At 39.0% G+C, this 20,505-nt stretch overlaps 1 protein-coding gene across 1 annotated transcript in view; it reads right to left on the reverse strand.

Annotated features, from left to right (window-relative positions):
- The window catches only part of DOCK2 (dedicator of cytokinesis 2), a 286,898-nt gene that overhangs the window by 62,098 nt on the left and 204,295 nt on the right, over window positions 1–20,505 (reverse strand). The window contains exons 56-61 of the mRNA XM_080554755.1: window positions 19,821–19,939; window positions 9,635–9,710; window positions 6,505–6,580; window positions 3,984–4,073; window positions 3,198–3,338; window positions 89–2,594 (exon numbers count right to left, since the gene is read on the reverse strand). The gene's annotated coding sequence lies outside the window, so the exon portion shown is untranslated. The remainder of the gene's footprint in view (window positions 1–88; window positions 2,595–3,197; window positions 3,339–3,983; window positions 4,074–6,504; window positions 6,581–9,634; window positions 9,711–19,820; window positions 19,940–20,505) is intronic.

A 20,505-nucleotide genomic window follows, 5' to 3' on the forward strand; every position in this document is an offset into this window, starting at 1 on the left:
GTATCACTGCTTTTTGGAGCAATACACAAATATTAGGCCTATCTCAATAGAAGGGAGAGCTGTAAGGAAAATACAAATTGATAAGTACAGTCACATATGAGATCTTCAGTTCTGTGGATTACTCCAGTACTTAAGGATACTCCAAGCACATTTAGCTTTAAGACTTCAGAGAAGGAAAAAACTTTGGGAATTAACTAAACCTGCAGCTCAGAAACTGCACTTCATTTAAAAACCAATCTGAAATGAAACAGAGCAGGCTTCCAGGTTTTGGACATCATGTCCTAATTTACAATGAAAAGATTTAGAAAGGTTTGATTAAATTAAAAGGTGCTTTTTTTTTTTTTTTTTTTGATCAGGGGATCATCCTTGCAGAGCCTCAGAAACTGGCCCTGGCAACAAATAAGAAAGCTGAAATACCTCAGTCGTGTTAGATATTATATCTCTGCTTGGTTTAAGACACAGAGGAACACATTGGTACTTGCTGCTTATTGTCACAGTAGAAGATGGTTTGCAGTACTGTCCTTATACAGGCACTGACATGATCTTTCCTATCTAAGAAATCCCTTTACGTTGTGATAGGATAGCATTTCAAGAAATGTCAGTTGTTTCTCATACCAAACTGAGAAATGGCTAAGTGTAATGTACTAAACTTTTTCCAGTAGATATAGTAAGATCTAATCACATAGCTGAGATAATGACTCTTATTGGGATGCTAGCAATTAATATTGAAACAGACAAACTATACAAGAGACAAAAATGCTGTTTAATATTTTTTACCATATTATAAAATACAGGATTCTATTTTCCAATCTTACCCTTGCCATTACTGACTGCAGTTTTGGGACAAGCTACAGCTTCCACAGTTCTGTAGGTGTCGTTGTGGTAAAATACGAGTAATTGTTCCTTTTTTTTCAGGGCAGCAAACATTCCTTACTAATATCTACAATATTTCAAAAGCCTTAGGTGCAGTCAGATTTCCAACACCAGGTTTTCAAAATGTCTGGCTTGCACAGACCGAGAGCGATGAGATTCCTGTGTAATAAGTGTTCAATTATTTCTGGTTCCTCAGCTTTTAGAGCTGTCTCTGCAGCCTGTAAATCTTGTGTCACAAGATTTTCAATCTAAATTCGAACCTGGAGCTCTAAAAAACTATAGATAGGCAGCTTTAAGAAGAGCCCAGCAGCAATAGCCACACCTGCAAAGCACAACTCAAGTCCACTTAAACACCCTTAAAGCCCAGCTTTTGCTCGCACTTGCACTGTAAAAGTGAACAAGCAACAATTCGATTATTCCATTAATTCCAGAGGCACAATGTAAAGTTGAAACAGGATGAGCCCATAGCCTAAAGCACATGATGCAGGTGCAATACTGACTGGGCTTGGCTGAGGCTGAATTTCACCTCTCCAGCCTGGCTCCTTACACCTGGGAGGACAGGAGCTGCCAGGGCCCGGTTTTGGGATGGGGACGACAGTGCCTGAAGAAAGCTTCCCTCCACCTGTGAGGAAACACCTGCAGCAAAGGCGCAGCCGCAGAAGCAGGAAGATACAGCTCAGGGACATTCAGAACAATCTGCCCAGTGTTGTGCCACTCGTCACCCAGCCAGGGGCACAAATCCCATTTTCTTTTCCTTTCCCCAACTCGCTCGGTTCCCCCTCCAGCCAGATCTGCCACATTACACAACCACACCGTGACACCCTGCACACAAGCCACGCTTTCTGAGGTGCAGGCCACAGGGGCACCATGAGGGGCTCATGCCAGGCCCCGCTGAAGGGGCAGGGCTGGTTCTGTACCTCACCACGCAGAGCTGGCTTCGCTTCTGGACCGAAATGAGTGTTTGTGGGGCACAAGGGGGTTCTGGGGCAGGAGGGGGCACGGCTGAGGTGCTGCCTGAGGTGCCGCTTGTGTGTGGGCCGCCTGAGGGGACTGGGCACAGGGAACTGGCGTGAGGCGATTGGCTTGAGGAGGCGGGCGTGAGGGGACGCGGGTGTGAGGGGGTGTTGGGAGCTGTTAATGCCCGATGAGAGGCTGCGGAGCTGTGCCCAGAGTGGGCCCTGGCCTGGCCTCAGTTACCTCAGTGAGCCTCCAGCTCTGAGGACAGGGGGCTGCGCCAGGGTCACTGCTGACATACCTTGGTCTAACTTTTCCTGGAAACTACAGTGACAGAGATACTACAACCTTCCTAGAAATTCATAATCCATTCTAGGTCTTTTTTTCAATCTACATTTATTTGATTTGATTTGATTTGATTTATTTATTTTGTGTATATGTTTGTTTGTTGTGTTTTCTTTCCCCTTCTACATCTCATTTCCTGGGTATTTTTTTTTTCCTCCACCCAGAGTTCTCCCACCTTGCAGCTTACGCTCATATATAAGGTCTTCCTGCAGGCTTCTCTTCCCTATTTTAAATATATATATTTTTCCTTTCTTTCTTCCCTTGAATAAATAAATTTTCATTTTCTCCTTCTAGGTCCCATTTTGAGGATTCAGCACTTCCTGTCACTGCTTTCTGCAGAATAGGGGCTAAAGATTGTCATAGTGTTGCAGGTGAGGTCTTAACTCTCTGCTTTCATTCCCCTTACGATGATACAGGGTAGCCTGTCAAAAACAAACAAACAAACAAATAAACAAACAAACAAAAAAAACAGGCAGTTAGACCATTTGGCATGAGCTTTTTCATGGCAAATTCAGGCTGGCTGTTATCATTCTTGGCACTTGAAAGATACGTGTTTGCTAGCATGGTCAAGGGATTTTTCCTGGAATTTAGCTTAGCTAATATGAAAGATTTCTCCTTCCCTTCCCTCTTCAAAAAATATATATTAAAAAAAAAAAAGGAAAAATTGTGTACTTTTGAGCCTTTGCAATACTTCAGCCATTTTCTGTTCTAGCCTAGAATGAACTGCATCAGGTTTTTTTAATTTAATGATTCATCTTAGTAAAACCTTGCTTACTCTTTATTCAGTTTGGCCTGAGTTTTTCCTTTTCTGCAGCCCAGATTTTATTAATGCCTTATGATTTGATTATTATTGGTTCACAATTCTGGTATTTTCTACCTAAATAGTGACTCATCCAAAATCTGCTGAGGACTGTAGGAAGTCGTATGTTTGAAATCAGCAGCTCTTGGGTCAAGCCCCCATCAAGTATTTGGGCCTGTCTTTCTAGTCTTGTATGACTATACTGTTGTTGTGGACCTGTTCTTACCTGTGTGGCCCTGGGCCTTTGCAGTGCTGTGCATGTCTGTTTATCTGCGGACTTGCTGATAACTTGCCATTTGCTGAATCTCTGATCTTGTCAGCTGATTCACCATCCTAAGGAAGCCACTTAACACCAAACTACAGGCCCCTGAAAAACATACAGCCTGTGATGCCTTGACTCATGTAGGAGGTAAACAGAGCTTCACAGTATAATTTATACTGAAAAATAAAAAGTGATTTGCCCTAAATTAATCCTTCCAGACACATGATTTCAGAAGCTGATTAAGAGGTCAATATATTAAATACTTTCATGATGTGGCTTGACAACACAGGTAAGCTTAGATAATAGTGAATTGCTGCCAAAAGTGATGCTGACCCTTCTCTCCCACCCCACCACAGGACGCATACTCCTGGTGTGTTCTTGTTTAAGTGCCATTCCAGAACCATAGGTTTGACTCTGCGCCTTATTGTAAATGATGGTGATGGAAAGGGAGTTCTGAAGACTAGCCGGGCTAAAACTAGCAGAGAGCAATCAATACTCTGGAAACTTGGATATATATTAGGCTAGTTTTGATTTGCCTTGAAGAAGTCAGCATTGCAGATACATGGTAAATCTAATACAAAAGCATGCCTGCTGAACAGGATCAGAAGAAATCAATCCTACAAACAGAAGCCCAATTTAAAAGAAAAAAACATCTTTTTTTTCACATAAAATTTAACAATATACTAAGCAACTGACATCATGACTTCATTTTAAGTAAAGCCATTGCCTTAAACAATAAGTTCAGCAAACCTGTTTGTAAACCCAATTTGTGACCCGTTTCTTCTCTTCAGTACTGGTTTTGGGTAGAGGTCCCTCGTGGTACGATTGGAAAAAAAAATTCTGGACATAAAAAAAAAAAGGGACACATCTGACACATCTTACATACTTGACAACTCATAGAGCCTTCCTTACAGCAGCAAAGAGAGGCTTGAGGTACCTCATGTAACAATTTTTTTTATTTTGATAGAGGCATAGACTACTTTGGCCTGTCAGATAACTTCTATCAAAGGGCTAATTTTCACAATAAATATGGGCTTTTAATCATAAAATCATAGAATGGCATGGGTTAGAAGCGACCTCAAAGATCATCTAGTTCCAACCCCCTGCCATAGGCAGGGATGCCACCCACTAGATCAGGTTGTTCAGGGTCACATCTAACCTGGTCTTGAACACCTCCAGGGACGGGGCATCCACAGCCTCTCTGGACAACCTATTCCAGTCCCTCACCACCCTTTGAGTGAAGAATTTCCTTCTAATCTCTAATATAAATCTCCCCTTTTTTAGTTTACCTCCCACGTAAAAAACTTCTTATAATAAGCCCACGGAAAAACTTCTTATAATAAACTTTCTGGGGCTTACTAGGTGCCTCCGGCGTGCAGAGTAAGGTCATAAACCACTTTCATTTCTGCAGGGAACTAGTCCACTCTGCAAAAAGAATGCAACTTCATAGTTCTCTATTGTTGTGTTCCCTAGTGAAAGAAAGCCATTTCCTTACGGCTTGCTGTGTAGCAAAATTGACGCCTGACCAACACCAATCTGAAAATTCATGGCAGAAAGACAGCTTTCTTTCCAGTGAAGACAAAACTGAACATGCTTGTTTTTACTTGACATGCTTTTACTTGACAAGATTTCACAAACTGACTTTCACAGAACTGACAATTTCTTTGACTTAGTTGCCTCTGTATCAGATGAGCCATATCAAGAAAAGCAGTCTGAATGCCAGTAAACATTTACATTTCATTATCAAACTCATCTGCTGTGACTGGAAGAGGTAACTGGAAGCATTACCTATTGTATTTAAAATGCAGACTGAGGATGCTATGTGCTGTATAAATTATGTTCCATGTTTAATGAACGACCTGAAACAATTTCCAGAAGAGTATGAGAAACACTGAACCTTCTACCACCCTCACTTTTCTGTATTATCCAGGAGATCCCAGAGCATTTTTCCTAGACTAAAGTAGCATGCCTGAAGAGGCACACTCTTCCCTAAATACTGGGAACTGGTGCAAAGAAGTCACTAAAAACAGCAAGACACCTGAAGACACATGGAGCAAGCATTGTTGTGCACTGACATGCTGGTGGCAGGTCATGCAAGCATCATGCAGCTCTGCTGAAACAGAGTGCTCATGTAGATGATTTGGGCAAGATCAGATTTCTGCTTTACTTATTCCCTCAGCTCAGATCTATGCCTACTCAACAGTTTGGTTATGTACGTGAACTTTAGCTTTGACTGGAACTTCACCTTCCATTGCCTCCAGGTCGTTTAGACAAATTAACTTTCCCCTGTGCTGGCTGGTTTCTCTAAAGCCAGGGCTATCTCACTGGAGCTTTGTGTGCTATAACATTGCAATGCCCTAAGGCATGATTAGGCCATTTGTTTACATATAAACAGGTGGCACACTCCACCTGTACAAGTGTGTTTGTTTTTGCATAACTAGGAGATAACAGGACTATAAATTTTATTGCTAAATAATATAAACACAGATATATGATTTTTTCCCCCTCTAATTGGGTTTTGGGCCTGATTCTGATCTTGCTTTTTGCAATTTTAGGTGGATGTAGCAGAAACTTGTGACTTACGTATGCATGAAGTTAGAATAAAATTCTGGTTCGCTTTTCAATAACATTGATACTACTTGTGTGTGTTATACATTTTTTTAAAACAAATTTTAAAAATCAGGTCATTTTTCAGCAAGATGAAAACATACATGATTCACGTACTATATTTATTTCTACAATGTTCCATTTAGTGCCTTATTATCTATCCATACTGTATAATGAACATGATATTTGTTTTGACAATGTGACAGGAACAACTATTTCTGTGTTTCTCTATTCTGTACTGGGTTGTGTTTTTCCTGAAAAAGTCTCTATCTAAATGGCTATTAGCACAGATATTTCTCCCCATTATTTTTCCTTTTACAGATTCATAATTTATCACTGCAGAGAGCTGCTATTGCTGCATGGATCCTTTACATTGTCTGAAGGTGTCCTGTAATAATCCTCTGCAGCTGTATTTCTCTGGACATTCCTGGTATGTAAAACAGGATTTGACAAGATTATTTCAATACTGTTACATCAGACTTGAAAACTAAATAACCCAAATATGTGACTGTGTTTTCTTATTCATCACATTTTTTATTCATTTACATAATTTCTTTAATTGTAAAATGAAATAAATCATACACTAGAAGCTCTTCTTTTGGAATGAAAACTGAAAGTCTTAGGGGGAAATTTTTGACCTATTTAGCCAGAAAAAAAAGCATACCTGTTTTAACATGAGTTGGATTAATTGCTCCCAAAGTACCAATGAAGTCTTGAATTTGAATGTCTTTTTGGTCTTTCTAGAGAAAAAGAAAAAAAATCATATGCAAATGGGGATAGCAAGCTTATGAGACACATTTGGATTTGATTTCAACCTTAAACTGCATAAGAATCTGAACCGTTATTGCACTGATGAGTTTCATCTCTTTCCTGAGTGGCTTTCAGTTTTTGTTTCCAGTTTAGCTGCAAAATCTAACAATATTACAGTTGCAGTGGTGGGCAAGGATTTGCTCTTGTGTTTTTATCTCTGGACACCAAGAACCCCCTTTTCATACATTTCCTTTTAATGGAAATGTATTAATGCATAATGCTACATTTAATGGAAATGTATTAATGCATTAATGCTACATAGGAGGATGGGATATTGTGCTTATTCATGTACTATTATGAACAGAAGGTCAGAGGCTTTAAGGCATACAATAATTTCAATTCAAATATGTCTTCTGAAGAATCCATTTCAAGAAAGGAAACAAATAGTAAATCTGAACACTAAAAATACTGACTTCATAATGGTTTTAGGTTGTTCAATCAATATTAAGCTGATAGAAATAATCTAAATAGAAATAAATTATTTCAGAAAACAGCTTTATAGATTTATAAAGACATTTTCATGATGAAAATCTTGCATAACTAAAAGTTTTTATTTCTGCATGCTTCAATAGTTTTCTACATTCTAAGGTAATTAATATGCATGATCATATCTTTCTGTGTTTTGTTTCTTAGGTTTCATGTGCTGTTTATGTTTATAGTGGTATAAAAGGTTATTTTATCTACATGTACAGTGTCTTCACTTGTTATTACTTGAGATCTTCTATTAGAGAAGTGCTAAAAATTGCATGATAACAGAATTAATGCAGTCCCCAACTATATGCCATAGGCACTAGGAAACTGCTAATGCATTTCGGTTTGTCTCACAAACTCAGCCAGTGGAAAGCCTCTTTATAAATGTGCATCATCAACATGTAAGGAATGTCCTAGCAGCGTTGAACTTTTCCATAGTTGTAAGATAAAAGCAGAAGAGCTATCACATGAAACATGCCGAATTAAGGACTACATTTCTTGCAAAATTGTGCATTCTTGAAAGGAAGGGTGGAATATTCTGGGTAACATGAGCGATGGAGTGTGCACCTGTTTACCGCTGCTAATCAAAAATAAATGCAGAATGATCAGTGCTGTTTAAACTCTGTTCCATTGTAAGACTGTTTTCTAAGAAAATCATGACAGATACAGGAGGTTAAAGAAGAGAAAGCTCCTGTTAAATATGAGAATCTGTTTAGTGAGGTTAATATATATGTGTGTGAATATATATATATATAATTAGAAGTCTAAGGTTGTAATTCTTTAAGGAGACAATTCAGTTTAAGTATATCTGTTCACTGGAAGTGTATTGACTCCTTTATGCAAAAAAGGTAAGGAGGGATTACTGTTTCTCTAGGGGGCTGCACCAAGAAGATAATTACATGCCCTAAGATATAATAACGTGGATAAGGGGTCTAGGGCAAAGCAGGATGATGATGCTTCTACTAGTACCTTTGACTGCAGTATAGGGAACTGCATTGTGTTACAGTTTTTAACTGAGCACGTAATAACCCAGTAAACCCAAACTGTTAATATGCTACGTCTTTCTTGTCCTCTTTGTGACTGCCAGCTGTCATGGTAACAATGTTGTACAGACTATAAAGGAAGGGATTTCAACATCCCTAAAACAGGAGAAATAAGCAGGTAGGCCTTGCAGGCAGGAGCTATTTTCTGATAATGTAGTCTCACAATGAGACGTGGGCATGGGAATGTTGAAATCTCTTCAAGATTCCTAGCCACAGCTTTGGAAATTGGAAAAATCATTGAGAATTTTCTTACTTCTACTTTGTTAAACTGTAGTGTGTTTGGATACTGGGTTCCTATTAAAGCTAGTAGGCTTAAATAAATTAATTTAAAATTTTTAGAATAATAGGATTGTGTAAGCTAATACATAGCCTCTATTATTCAGAAGTTGATGCTATTATTCCATAGCATTAGTGAATTGTTTTTGTGATATCTTTTGAAATTGAAATAATCCTTCAGAAGGGTGTTAGTAAAATCACAGCATGTCTTTGCCTTTCCTACAAGGGAACGCTTACTGTTTAGATGACTGCTAATATTACGTTTCAAATTTAGATGTCTCATCTGTAAATTGCTTCCAGTCTCATTTTTATTCAACACGTATTTTGAGTCATCATGAGCAAAACAGAAACAGTACTTGCATATTAGCAAATCATTCTCCTGAGATCCTACTGCTTCCAGTGATGCCTTAGGAAACCTGACATACCACCAATATAGACCACACTATTATGTACTGCTAAAAGAAAGTGAGTTTGACCCAGAACTGTTCTGTTTCGAATTATGTGATATTCAGAACAAAATCTCATATTTCACTCCTCTTTAAATTTTTATTATTATTTTTTATATATCTACTGGAACACTAATATGAATTGCAATGGTTGTTATAACCTAGGCTGATGACTGTACAGCCTTAGCCTTCTGCTGTTGATGACCCTAAATATTTCTAAAAGGAAAGTAACAGAAAAATGTTTTCCCCTGTACTTTTCCATGTTGCTCCACTGAAGAGGCAAGAGAAGTTCAATCTGGATCTTTAAATAAATGCCCATAGCACAAGAAAAAAGAACAAACCGTTAATTCCCACATTAAGTTTCAAAGAACTTCATCCGTGCAGGCCATGCCAACTTACTGTCTCACCTCGGATAAGTGCATTCATTCCAAACCTCGGTTTTGGAATCAACAAAATGCAAATAAATGCACAGCTTACAGGAAAGTGATATTTTACAGGGAAGCCTAATGACAAAAATTCTATAAAGCATTTTCTTTCCTTTGGAAATAGACACATACACTGGACATGCACAGGAAAATATCAGACTGCACTTAATACATATATAATTATTCTTTCACAGAAGAGTTCAAATCTAAGAATAAAAGAGACAAAGCACCAAGAAAGCCAATACAAGTAATTACATAATTGCTGTGAGAAATTGTTTGCATTGAAGTTTTCCAGGCAAATGGACTTGTGTGGATTCACTTACCTTAACTGAGCTGTGCTGCCAAGTTTAGGTCCATCTCCTGCTTCAGTCCCCTTCAATACCAGCTAGGCAGGTACCTCTAGAGAAGGAAAAATACAAAAAATTTTGTCAGATATTCATGAAAAACTATTCATTTCCCAGCCCTTGCCTATTCAGTCCTCACTTTCTCCACAAAGTACTGCTCCTGTTATTAAATCCCCAATTCATTATAGGAACCTAAGAAGTACTGTGTGGAGTCAGGGTAAAGTACACACCAGCCTTGTTTTTTGTTCTGTTTTGTTTTCCTTCTCCTTACCAGGAAAATGCTGAAGTTGCCGTACACAACTTGGACACAGTATATTGTTGCTTAAAAGTTAACTTTCCTATAATTTCAGGAGTACTTAAAGCTTAGCCCTTGCTTAACTGCTTTACCTGATGTATTCAAATCCAGCCTGCATATGTGTGTAGAATTCGTTGCATGTAGTTCACTGACCTGTGTATTTTGTATATACAATTGTCCACTGAAATCTAATATTAAACCTTTCAACAAATTTTAGGTGAAAAATGTTCTTTTCCAATGTAGTCTGCAAATCTAAACTAATTAGCAGATGAATAATCTCAATAAATATACTGTAAAATGTAGTAATGCAATAAACATCTTTACCGTTGATCACATAGTTAAGAATAATGACACCACCCCCCCGAATCTCCCCAGCCAAACACACATGCATCTGAGAAACTCTACAAGGCACTGTAACATTAACATTCAGTAACTACAGGAGGTAGTTAATACCTCTGCTGTCGTTCATGTGTCTGTTTTGTGTGTCTGACATCAAACAGAAACTTGGAAAATTCACAAATTGCACACTTTTTGCTTACAGTGCTCTGAATTCGCATCCTAGGGTTTAGGCTGGTCCTTTGACTGTTGTGTTTGTTGCTATTATTTCTCCCCATAGCAGTTATTTGGAATAACAGGCCAATCCATCCATCATCTGTCCCACATGGCAACAAGGACATAACAGCTGTGTTAAAGGATTAATCTGACTGCAACTGACAGCTTCTGTTTCACTTATGTTCCAGACAGTTTTCACGTGTCTGTCACTGTATTTCTTGCTTTGCTTTTGTTTAAGTAGATCTGGCCTATGTTATTCACAGCCTGCTTGACTGCTTCATTTTCATATTATCAGTTACCATCAACAGGTTTTTCCACAGCTATGACCTTATTTTTTCCCCTGCTACTTAGGGTTAGGAATGTTAAATACACTTTGATGGAGGAAAAAAAGTCTTGATTTAGAGTATTCTGTGGGCTTTCAACCTTTAAGGGCTGCTTTACCTCTTGCCAGGGGATAAAAGACCATGCCTCTTTGCATGTTTATTTGCATAAATAAAATCAAAAATATGCATACGTTTTCAATAATTGCTTTAAATAACAAGCATTCAGTATTAAAAAATAGAAATTGCATACTGCCAGCAAACCTGCTGGTGACCTACACTGTCCTATCCTTGCTTGTGGGGTGAAGATTTTTAGGTTACATGCTATTTGACTGCATCCGTTTTATATCAAAATGTTAAAAATACTGCAGGATAGACATGGTATAGCAGGAAAACAATACCTGGTCTGCATACTTGCTTATCTTATCACATACCTCAGAATGGTACATGGAGACAGAATTAGATAAATACAAATGCGAGGAGTATCTCGCTCCATAACTAGCCAGTTAGCTCATTTTTTGTGAGCTCCAAGCAAAACAAGATGCTTTTGTGGTCCTGGAAAAAAGCTCAGGCTTTTTAAACAGAGCTCTAGCTCTGTACACTGTCTGTCAGGGAACTATGAACAGAGACTGCTGGTGGTGCAAAGTGAAAAACTTTTCCAGAGAAACAGTTAAATAGGCATGCTAGCCCTTTCAAAGATCCTGGGATTTTAGAACACACAAGATGAACACTTTAGCATCAACAGATTACAAAGAAAGTTTCAGATAAATCTTAATCTAAAGTTTTCCTGTTATAGAGAGAGAGGCAGATTAAATAATTGATGGAGAATATTAAGGATCACGTAGCATCCCAGAAGCTGGTAGTTTTCATTATTTGCATTTGAATGCAGGATGGGGGTTTGCTCACCATCTTTTACAAGTGTGATTCAGTCCATTTAAAGAGACATTTCTGCTTTAGCATGGATGTTTGTAACTATATTGCCAATTGATAGAATTGAATAAGAATGAACCCAATAAAATTAAATGAAAAAAGTCTCCAGTGTGTCGTACATGAAACACTATAGATGTATATGAATAAGTCAGATGTCAACCAAATGTTGGTGATCTTTGTATGAGGAGTGAGACTACAAGTAATTTGGCTTTAAAGTTGAAAACAAAGCACCCTAGTTTGAAGCTTTACTTTTGAAGCAACGTCAGATAGTGAAGACTGGGCAGTTGAAGTATACTCGCACTTTGCATACTTAAGTATACTGAAGTACACTAGCACTTTGACAGAAATGTTATAGAAGCTTAAATGATCTGAGTGGCATACTATCATCCTGCGGATCCTGCAGGGGATCTAATAATACCTTTTTTTTTTGTTTTTTTGGCCATTAAAGTAGGTCTACCCATTAAACAAGAAGTGAGATCTGTGATAAGGCCAGCTTATTAGTATTGATTTTAACTCATCCTATAGAATCTTGTAGTTAAGATATGATTTTTTATAACATGATGCAACATCATCTGAACACAAAAAAGGCCCCAAGAACATTACCTTTGTGGAAATGTTACCTATTTCCCTGAAGAAGAGAAATCATGGTACAAGTAAAGGGTTATAGAGGTTTGAGCATCCCAAAGACGTCCCCTATCTGGCTAAGGAACGTTTGTTTACAGTGTTAAAATTAAAAATCAGGTCCAGGGAAATTCCTCAGACCTGAGCCAAGCAGGGCTATTCACAGCTGTGGCCAGCCTAGGGTAGGGAAAGTTCTCACAACATCCTTGTTTTTAGGTGAAACCACACTGTCACCAACAGAGCAATAAACAGGGAGCATGAGTAAACATCAAACCCCACATCCTTTCTCCTCTCCTTCCTTGTAAGAACTGTGCTAGACTTTTCTTTTGTTGTTATTATTTCTTAGAGTTGTAGTAAAGTCTATAATTTGTGATCTGCCCACTTGTAGCAACAAGTGAAGTGCACGTATACCTTGTGGGCCAATGATGGTTTGAGTCTAGTTAGATGATGGCACTATTAACACTAAATAACCAGGTTCCCAGCTGACAGGGAAAAAAAAGATAATGTGCCATTTTCTTTGAACTTCTTGCATTCTTAGCATTCTTTCCATAAATCATGTAATAGCTGCTGTATTCATAGGAAAATGTATAGCTGAAGCTAAATGTGTTTTTGTTTTCTTTTTTTCCCTCACTCCACTCTGCCATTGGAGGAAAACATAATAAATTAATCTGATTTGCATGCAAGTTTGCATACACAAAGCTCTTGGCATGAACTAGCAAACAATAGGCTGTCCACATCAGAACACACTACTGAGATACAAGGCACATCAGTATTACCCACTGCTGTGTGGTACTGATCCTGTGCCATAACAAATCCACACCTCCAAAGGCAACAAAGAAAAATAAACCCAGTGGCTTTATACCTCTCATTGAGCTGGAGTCCAAATAACTCCATAGTTCTGGGGGACATCCGGACAAGAGGACAATTCTGCATCCAAATCAGACTGTATGCAGAATGGATAAAAAGCCTTCCCTGATGATACAAATGTTATTCCTCCCCTTCAATGTGCTGCCTGGAAACACACATCATTTCACTTATTATACATGATATAATTAGCTACTGTCCATGTAATATTGCCATGAAACTTTTGGCAGTACATTGCCAAGCACATTGCTCCTGCATCTGGTGGCATGCAGGAGTACAAGTGTATTACAAGTCCAACCAGACACACTGATATCATATGTTACCTAGGCAATATATCAACCATGGAGAAAAACCTCTCCTGACATGGCATGTAGTTACATCAGAGCTTCTGACAACTTTTCATGGAAACTACCAGCATGCCTTTTTTTACCTCTTGGAACTACACATGCAGAGTTTGATTATAACACCTGCATAGTGCTTGCTCACCTTACTTCTGGAATTTGTCAGAGGACCAGAAGCAAGAGGAACAAATTACTGGGGAGAACTAGTAGCTAGGAAGTGGCAGGAGAGATTTGGGGCTGGAAAGGATTAAATGGGAGCAGTAGTAACAGTCTGGGGGCAGATTCCTAACCTAATCATGTCTAATGTTTGAAGGATATTGCTGAAAGGCTTTGTTGTGTCTCATGTATTTCAGAGTGAAAGCACATTAAAAAAACAAACAACAAAATGATGTTAAGTGCAGAAAGTTTCTCTCATCCTAGGTTTAGAATGCTTCCTTCCAGTTGCCTCTGAAATATTTAGCAGGAACAAAGGCCTGCTTGCAGTATTAAGAAACTGCAGCAGACAGACTCCACCGTTTGTTTTGGTAACCATTTCCATATAAAAATGCACCCTGCTTACACTGCATCAGTTATTTATTTTGCTATGAGCAAAACACATGAATGTAGAATTTCCTAGCCGCCCAGCTCTATGACTGTATGAGCTGAGGTAGCTGATTTTGCATTGGCTCCTCTACCTTCCTTTGTGACTTCTGGCTCTGGCTGCCATGTGTATGTGCTGCCCAACTAAATGTAGGTCTAATCTGTTTTGGTCTGATCTGTTCAGCCTACTACGGCAATCCTGTGTGCCCACAGCAGCGCGTAAATCATTCACATTCATCATTTTATCTGCCACTGGACTGCAGCTGCATCTGCATTCTGAAATGGCTATTCAACAGGTGAAAACAATGCCACGTTACATATTCAGGACATGATATTAATGAGCATATCTCCCCAGTTTAAATGTGAAAACCTAGCTAGGGAGCTAGAATGCAATTAGGTAAATTAAAATATGGCAAGGACAGTTTAGGGAATGCTATTATATGGATTGTGAAGTTTTAACTGAGACCAAAATGTTAAGGATAATAATTACATGGCACTCTAGTAGTTTAGGATTATACCACTACCTCCTCACACCAACCTTTTTGACTCAGAAAAGCACAGTACACATAATACCTCCTTTACCATGGCTGTCCAAGAGATGTGAATCCATGAGACTGCAAATAACATGGGTACATCTGTTCTAGCAGTGAAGTTGTAACTGTGGTGCAGCACAGAAAGCACTCATTTCCTATATGCCACTTAGGAGCCAGCAACTACTTTGCTGCTTTCAGTTAAGATGAGTAGGTTAGCAACTGTCTTCCATCCTATGTTAAACCTTAGACAAAAAATCAACAGTAAGAGAAGGAGAACAATTAGAGGAGGACATGAGAGGAACATACAAGTTATTTTGGAAAAAGCATAACAATCACTGCATGAACCAGAAAGATTCTAATATAATTTAGCATGTTGTCAACTATATTTTTATTTCCTGATGTGTTTATATTTACTCATGTGCCGATCTTAAAAATTGACTCAGTCTCATGCTATTCAGCTGTGTTGTTTATTGTGCCAGTAATGATAACAGGTTAAAGAACTGGGTTTTATTTTGTTAAAAATAAATAAATAAATAAAAGGACAAAAGATGAGATCAACTCCGGCTTGATTTTTGTGCTACTACTTTAAATTACAGCAGTTATATTGCCTGCTTGATTTGTTGGCATGTTAAAAATATCAAATTCCTAACATCAGCTGTTACGAAGGCATAAAATAGTGAGCTGAAAAGCTGTAAAACTGCGGTGGAAGAGCAGAAGGAGGGGCAAAAAATGTTGAAAATAAGATCTTAATAACAGAAAACAGGATTATGAACATGCTCTGGTATAAATATCCACACCCTGCAAGTGCTGTAGAGACCTGTAAAGATTCTTCATCTCTCAATTCATTTAGGTATCACCAGTACAAACAGAAAATGAAGTTTCTGATTTCTGTGTACCATTTCCAACTTGATTTTGGTAAGGACTTAGTAGGCAACAGGTTCAAGTTTTGCTCATAAAAAGGCCATTTCTGACAAAAGCCACTGTTTCTCACTCTGCATAGAGAGGAAAATCAGTGAGTGGGGAAGCATTATAGAGTGGTATATAAAAGTGTCCTTGGAAAAGAAAAATCAGGAAAAAAAAATCCAGTAATTAATCACTGCCTTAGACCCAAATCCAGCAAACTACTGGATATGTGCAGAGGTCATCTGAAGCCAAAGAGCATCTAGAGGGGTTCTGATGCCCTCATTTTGGCTTACTTTGCAGGATGAGGTGTAGCAGTAAGTATTGGTTTAAACCAACAAGGAGCTGAGTTCTCTAGTTTAAATTTCAATAGAGATTCTTGCCTCTGCCTCTGTTTAAGTAGAGGTTCTTGCTACTTTGCAAGACTACTCCATGAGAGAGATCATTTCAGGAGCTTTTTTCAAAGGGACAGATAATAGGTTTTTACAACTGACTTGAATAGGGAATGAGTAACATGCAGGTCAGAAATGAGGACTGACTACTTCCAGAGTTTGCATGATTGGCTGTCTTTCTTCCTAAAGAACAACAGATACCACGAGCTGGAAATCTGCACAGAACTATAACCATAGTTTACTGCAAAGAGGTTTTGAAAGGAATGTTTTAGGATTTAAAAAGGATCAAAAACAAGTTGAAGAGTAAAGTATAATTGGTATTGCAATTCAGCAAGGACAAGACATGGAAAAATTGGTTTTGGAGAGGTATTCTGTAAATTAATTACACAGGGTATCAGGTGACTGTTTATTGTGCAAGTCCACTCAGGAAAGTTTCTTTGGGCAGATGAAAGTCCTTACCACCTTTCAACTAGGCCTACAACATAGATAAGAAATACTTAACTGTCTTTCTGCCCAGGTACTCACAGCTCTGCAGGCTTCTAGCACGGGACAAGTACCAGCTGTGATGTACTTAGCAGTTTACTGCCAGGACTAGAGCAGTACAGAGTCTTGCAGTTGTCTGCACTTAAATCTGAGAAAGCTAAAGGTTACTAGCAGCAAACAGCATGCTCTTGTTCAAACTTTACAGATCTTGAGATGTGGAGACAGGCAGAAAAACGCATAGCTCTGGGTCAGCTGCCTCCAAGTTCCATTGGAAAGAGTTGTAAGGATTGCTGTGAAGTGCTATTAGCTGGCAGTGTCATGAATTGGCAATGCTACTGGGAAGAAGTTCATTATTTTACTCACCTGGGAATGTTTTCTCATGAAACAACAAAGAAGCTATTGACTAAACTACTAAACAGTGAAGAATTTCATAATGTATCCCACCATGAGAAAACGGTTTGTTCATTGTAATTCAGAATATACCTGGCAAAGTCCCCACTGCTATTTGCCGGAGAAGTAAATACTGGCAGCACTGGAATTTGACTTTCTTTTACAGATACCCACACCACACCTCTTGGAGTCATCTGGGAACAAGGAGTAGCATTTAATTTCTCATTGGTTTAGCAATATTGAAATGTCCCGAGTCGTTCCCGAGCCCTAGAGTTATATACAAATCTGTAAGGCTTATGGAGATAGACATTTTCTTAAGCTGGTATAGCTTAACTTTTCTTCTACTTTGTAAGAATAGTACAGTCTTAAATGCTTGTTTTATAAGACAGGCATAAGTGAAACCTAAGGTATTTGCAAAAAATTTAGCGATATTTTATGCAGTGTCCTGCAGTTTCTTTTTCTAATATTTTTTTGATACATGATCAAAGAACTAAGAAGCCATACTACATTTGGAAAACTAGGTAAACAGTAACCAGACATTTGTCTTGATAATTGTTTACCAAGCATTGAAAGAGTGTTCACTAGGCTGTAGCATTTCAGATTATTTATTTATTTATTTATTTGATGTGTGCTTTAGAAGTCTCCCATTATTTACAGAAAGCAACCATGGTTAGCAACTGTCAAACCAAAATTTTCCCCTCTCGTACAGAATACGGCAGTGTGAACTGGCTTTCACTTGCCACTGATGAAACAAGGAAGGTTCAATAAAGGAAGGTTCACAAACCTTGCAGTCAGTCACAAATATGATGCATCTACCTGCTAAATTCTCTCATCATAATCACCCCAAACCTATTGCAGCATGAGCTATTTAGGTTAATGTTAGCAATTATGGACCTGTTGGAGTGAGTCCAGAGGAGGGTCATGAGGATGAGTGAAGGGCTGGAGCACCTCATCTGTGAAGACAGGCTGAGGGAGTTGGGGTCATTCAGCCTGGAGGAGAAAAGGCTCCAGGGAGACCTTACAGCGTCCTTCCAGTACCTGAAGGGGGGGCCTACAGGGGAGGGACTTTTTACAAGAGCATGTAGTGATGGGACAAGGGGTAATGAATTTAAACTGAAAGAGGGTAGTATTAGATTAGGTTTAAGGAAGAAATTATTCACTCAGAGGGCGGTGAGGCCTTGGCCCAGGCTGCCCAGAGAAGCTGTGGATGCCCCATCCCTGGCAGTGCATAAGGCCAGGTTGGATGGGGCCTTGGGCAGCCTGGTCTGGGGGAGGTGTCCCTGCCCATGGTGTGTGTGTGTGTGTGTAGAACTGGATGATCTTTAGGGTTCCTTCCAACCAAAACCATCCTGCGATTCTACGAATTATTAGTAGTATTCTTCTCAAGCCTGGTTAATTTTGACTGACCGAAAGGAAGGAATAGTTACCTAAGTATTTGGGTAGACAGTTACCAGCAGATGAAAGGCACTAACCACCTACAGGAAGGGCTGATGAGTGGCTGAAAGTTCACATGCAGCCAGAAGAGCCTGTGTGCTAGCAGTTGCTTCAAACTGAATATTAAACTCCGCATTCATCATCTATGCAAACCATTACCATTAATAAATGCCAGTATAGAGTGATCTTTCACTATTTTGCCTAATCCAGCTGAAAGCTCCACAATAAGCTCAGCCCTTAAAACAAATATGAAGTACAAAATAAATTGCCGTGCAGATTAATTACATTTCCTGCATGTTGACAGAAACAACAGATTTGGCTCTCCACTATACCCTCGTCATTAGTGCAAACTTGCATCTAATGTTGCTCTTCTGTCCTCAGGAGCCTCCTTCCCTAAGCTATCCACAATTACCTGATTATCTGATCAATGACCTGGTTTGGATTTGGCAGATGAGTGAGTCTCTCATTTGCATTACTGTGGCTTGATTTTGCCACACAAAACATTTTGTCTGCTGCATACACTGTGTAGGTGGGGCTCTACCTGGAGTGCTGGGGCATGAAGGACCTCGAGCTTTCCATATTCTCAGCTATGGAAGCACCTTGTCTTGCAGGACTTTAGGGTTTGTGGTTGAACCCATGACAAGGTGAAGAATCTGTGCCTGTCTGTGGTACAGGGGACAGCTGGCTGCCCAGACCTCTGCTGTGAAATCTCAAATCTTTAACTTGATTTGGTCTCAAACCTACAACGAAAAGATAGGAAGTTGAGAACTAGTACTAGAGCCAGAGCTAAAGAATCACAGATTCACTTGTTGCAGCTGCAGGACACAGAACCAGTAAACTGTGGGATAAGAAACCAGGGAAGGTGTTTCTGCTGAGGTCAGTAACAGTGAAGCTGCCCCAGGGATTGAGTAGCTAATCTTTGGTATACCTCAAACATATTGAGGAACTCATTACTCATTTCTCATTACTCAAAGCACGCTGTCTGCCACTGGAAGCTTCTAATCTTTGCCGAAGTTTTATTATGGCAGAGGAAGGGCAAGTAGTGACCTATTCTAATCACTTTACTGCTGGTCATGTTTTTGGTGAGATGGGAACAGCCTTTGACATCTAACTTTACACGTAAACCCGGAACAAATAATTGCAGAGTCATGGAGCACAGTAACCACAGTGGTGTCTGAAAAAAGCTGCCTCTCAAAACAAAACACACCAAGAAAGTGACAATCAATAAGAATCTTCACAGACGAAACAAGTGAGAATTGTTGGAGCTCTGATTCTCTTTTCAAGCAGCACCAATTGGTAAATGTTTGTAAAATAGACTATAGTTCTGTAAAGATCAGCAGTGTTTAAAATATATAACAGATACAGCTCCTAGATTAGTATTTTTTTTTTAATAACATAGTTAACAACAAAGCCAAAAAAAACCAAACAAACCTTAAAAAACAGACAAACCCACCAACAACAGAAAATATACTTTTCATTCCAACACCCATGTATTTACCGTATTGGCAAAATACATGAATAGGAGCATTACCTACAACAGAGCAGTGGGGCCACTCACAGAAGCATAGTAGATAGTTCCCTTGCAGGTCCTAGACTGATGTGCAGTAGCTACAGGAACATATCAGCATGGGTGGTTATCAAAGTCATTTCCTTCTGAAAATAAAAAATAAAAATAAAAATAAAAATAAAAATAAAAAAAGAAACTACTTGTAAATTATCTTGGCTTGTTGCAAAGCATTTCTCTTTGTAGGAGCAATTGTTCAAGAATCCCATGCAGACATCTTTACCCTCCTCCTTGAACAGCAGGTTCATCGACATAGTTTGTGTGTGCCAAGCCAGCTAGAGGGTCACAGGGGAGCTAACTAACCCCTGCGGTCAGGGCACCCACTGGAAACATACCTGTGCCTATGAAGAACTGGTGTGTTGGCAGTACTTCCTCATTACCTATAGGCCAAAAGTGGGATTTGATTAATAGCATCTGGGAAGCAACGAGGCACAAACTCTTGTCCTTTGAGAACAAGAAGTCAAAACTCAGTGACAAAGGAGTTGCTTCCTACTGTCTGCTATTGTTCAGCAGTGTCATTCTCCTTAGTATAATTTGCATGTTATTTTTCCCTCTCTTTTCCCTATAGGTTCACAACAGAACATTTTCCTTTACAGCACTAAAGAAATCAATTTCCTCTCAGTTTTGTGAACAGTATACTCCACAGGAGCTA

The sequence above is a fragment of the Anser brachyrhynchus genome, assembly GCF_964034855.1.
Source record: "Anser brachyrhynchus genome assembly, chromosome: 14".
In the NCBI taxonomy this organism is placed as follows: domain Eukaryota; kingdom Metazoa; phylum Chordata; class Aves; order Anseriformes; family Anatidae; genus Anser; species Anser brachyrhynchus.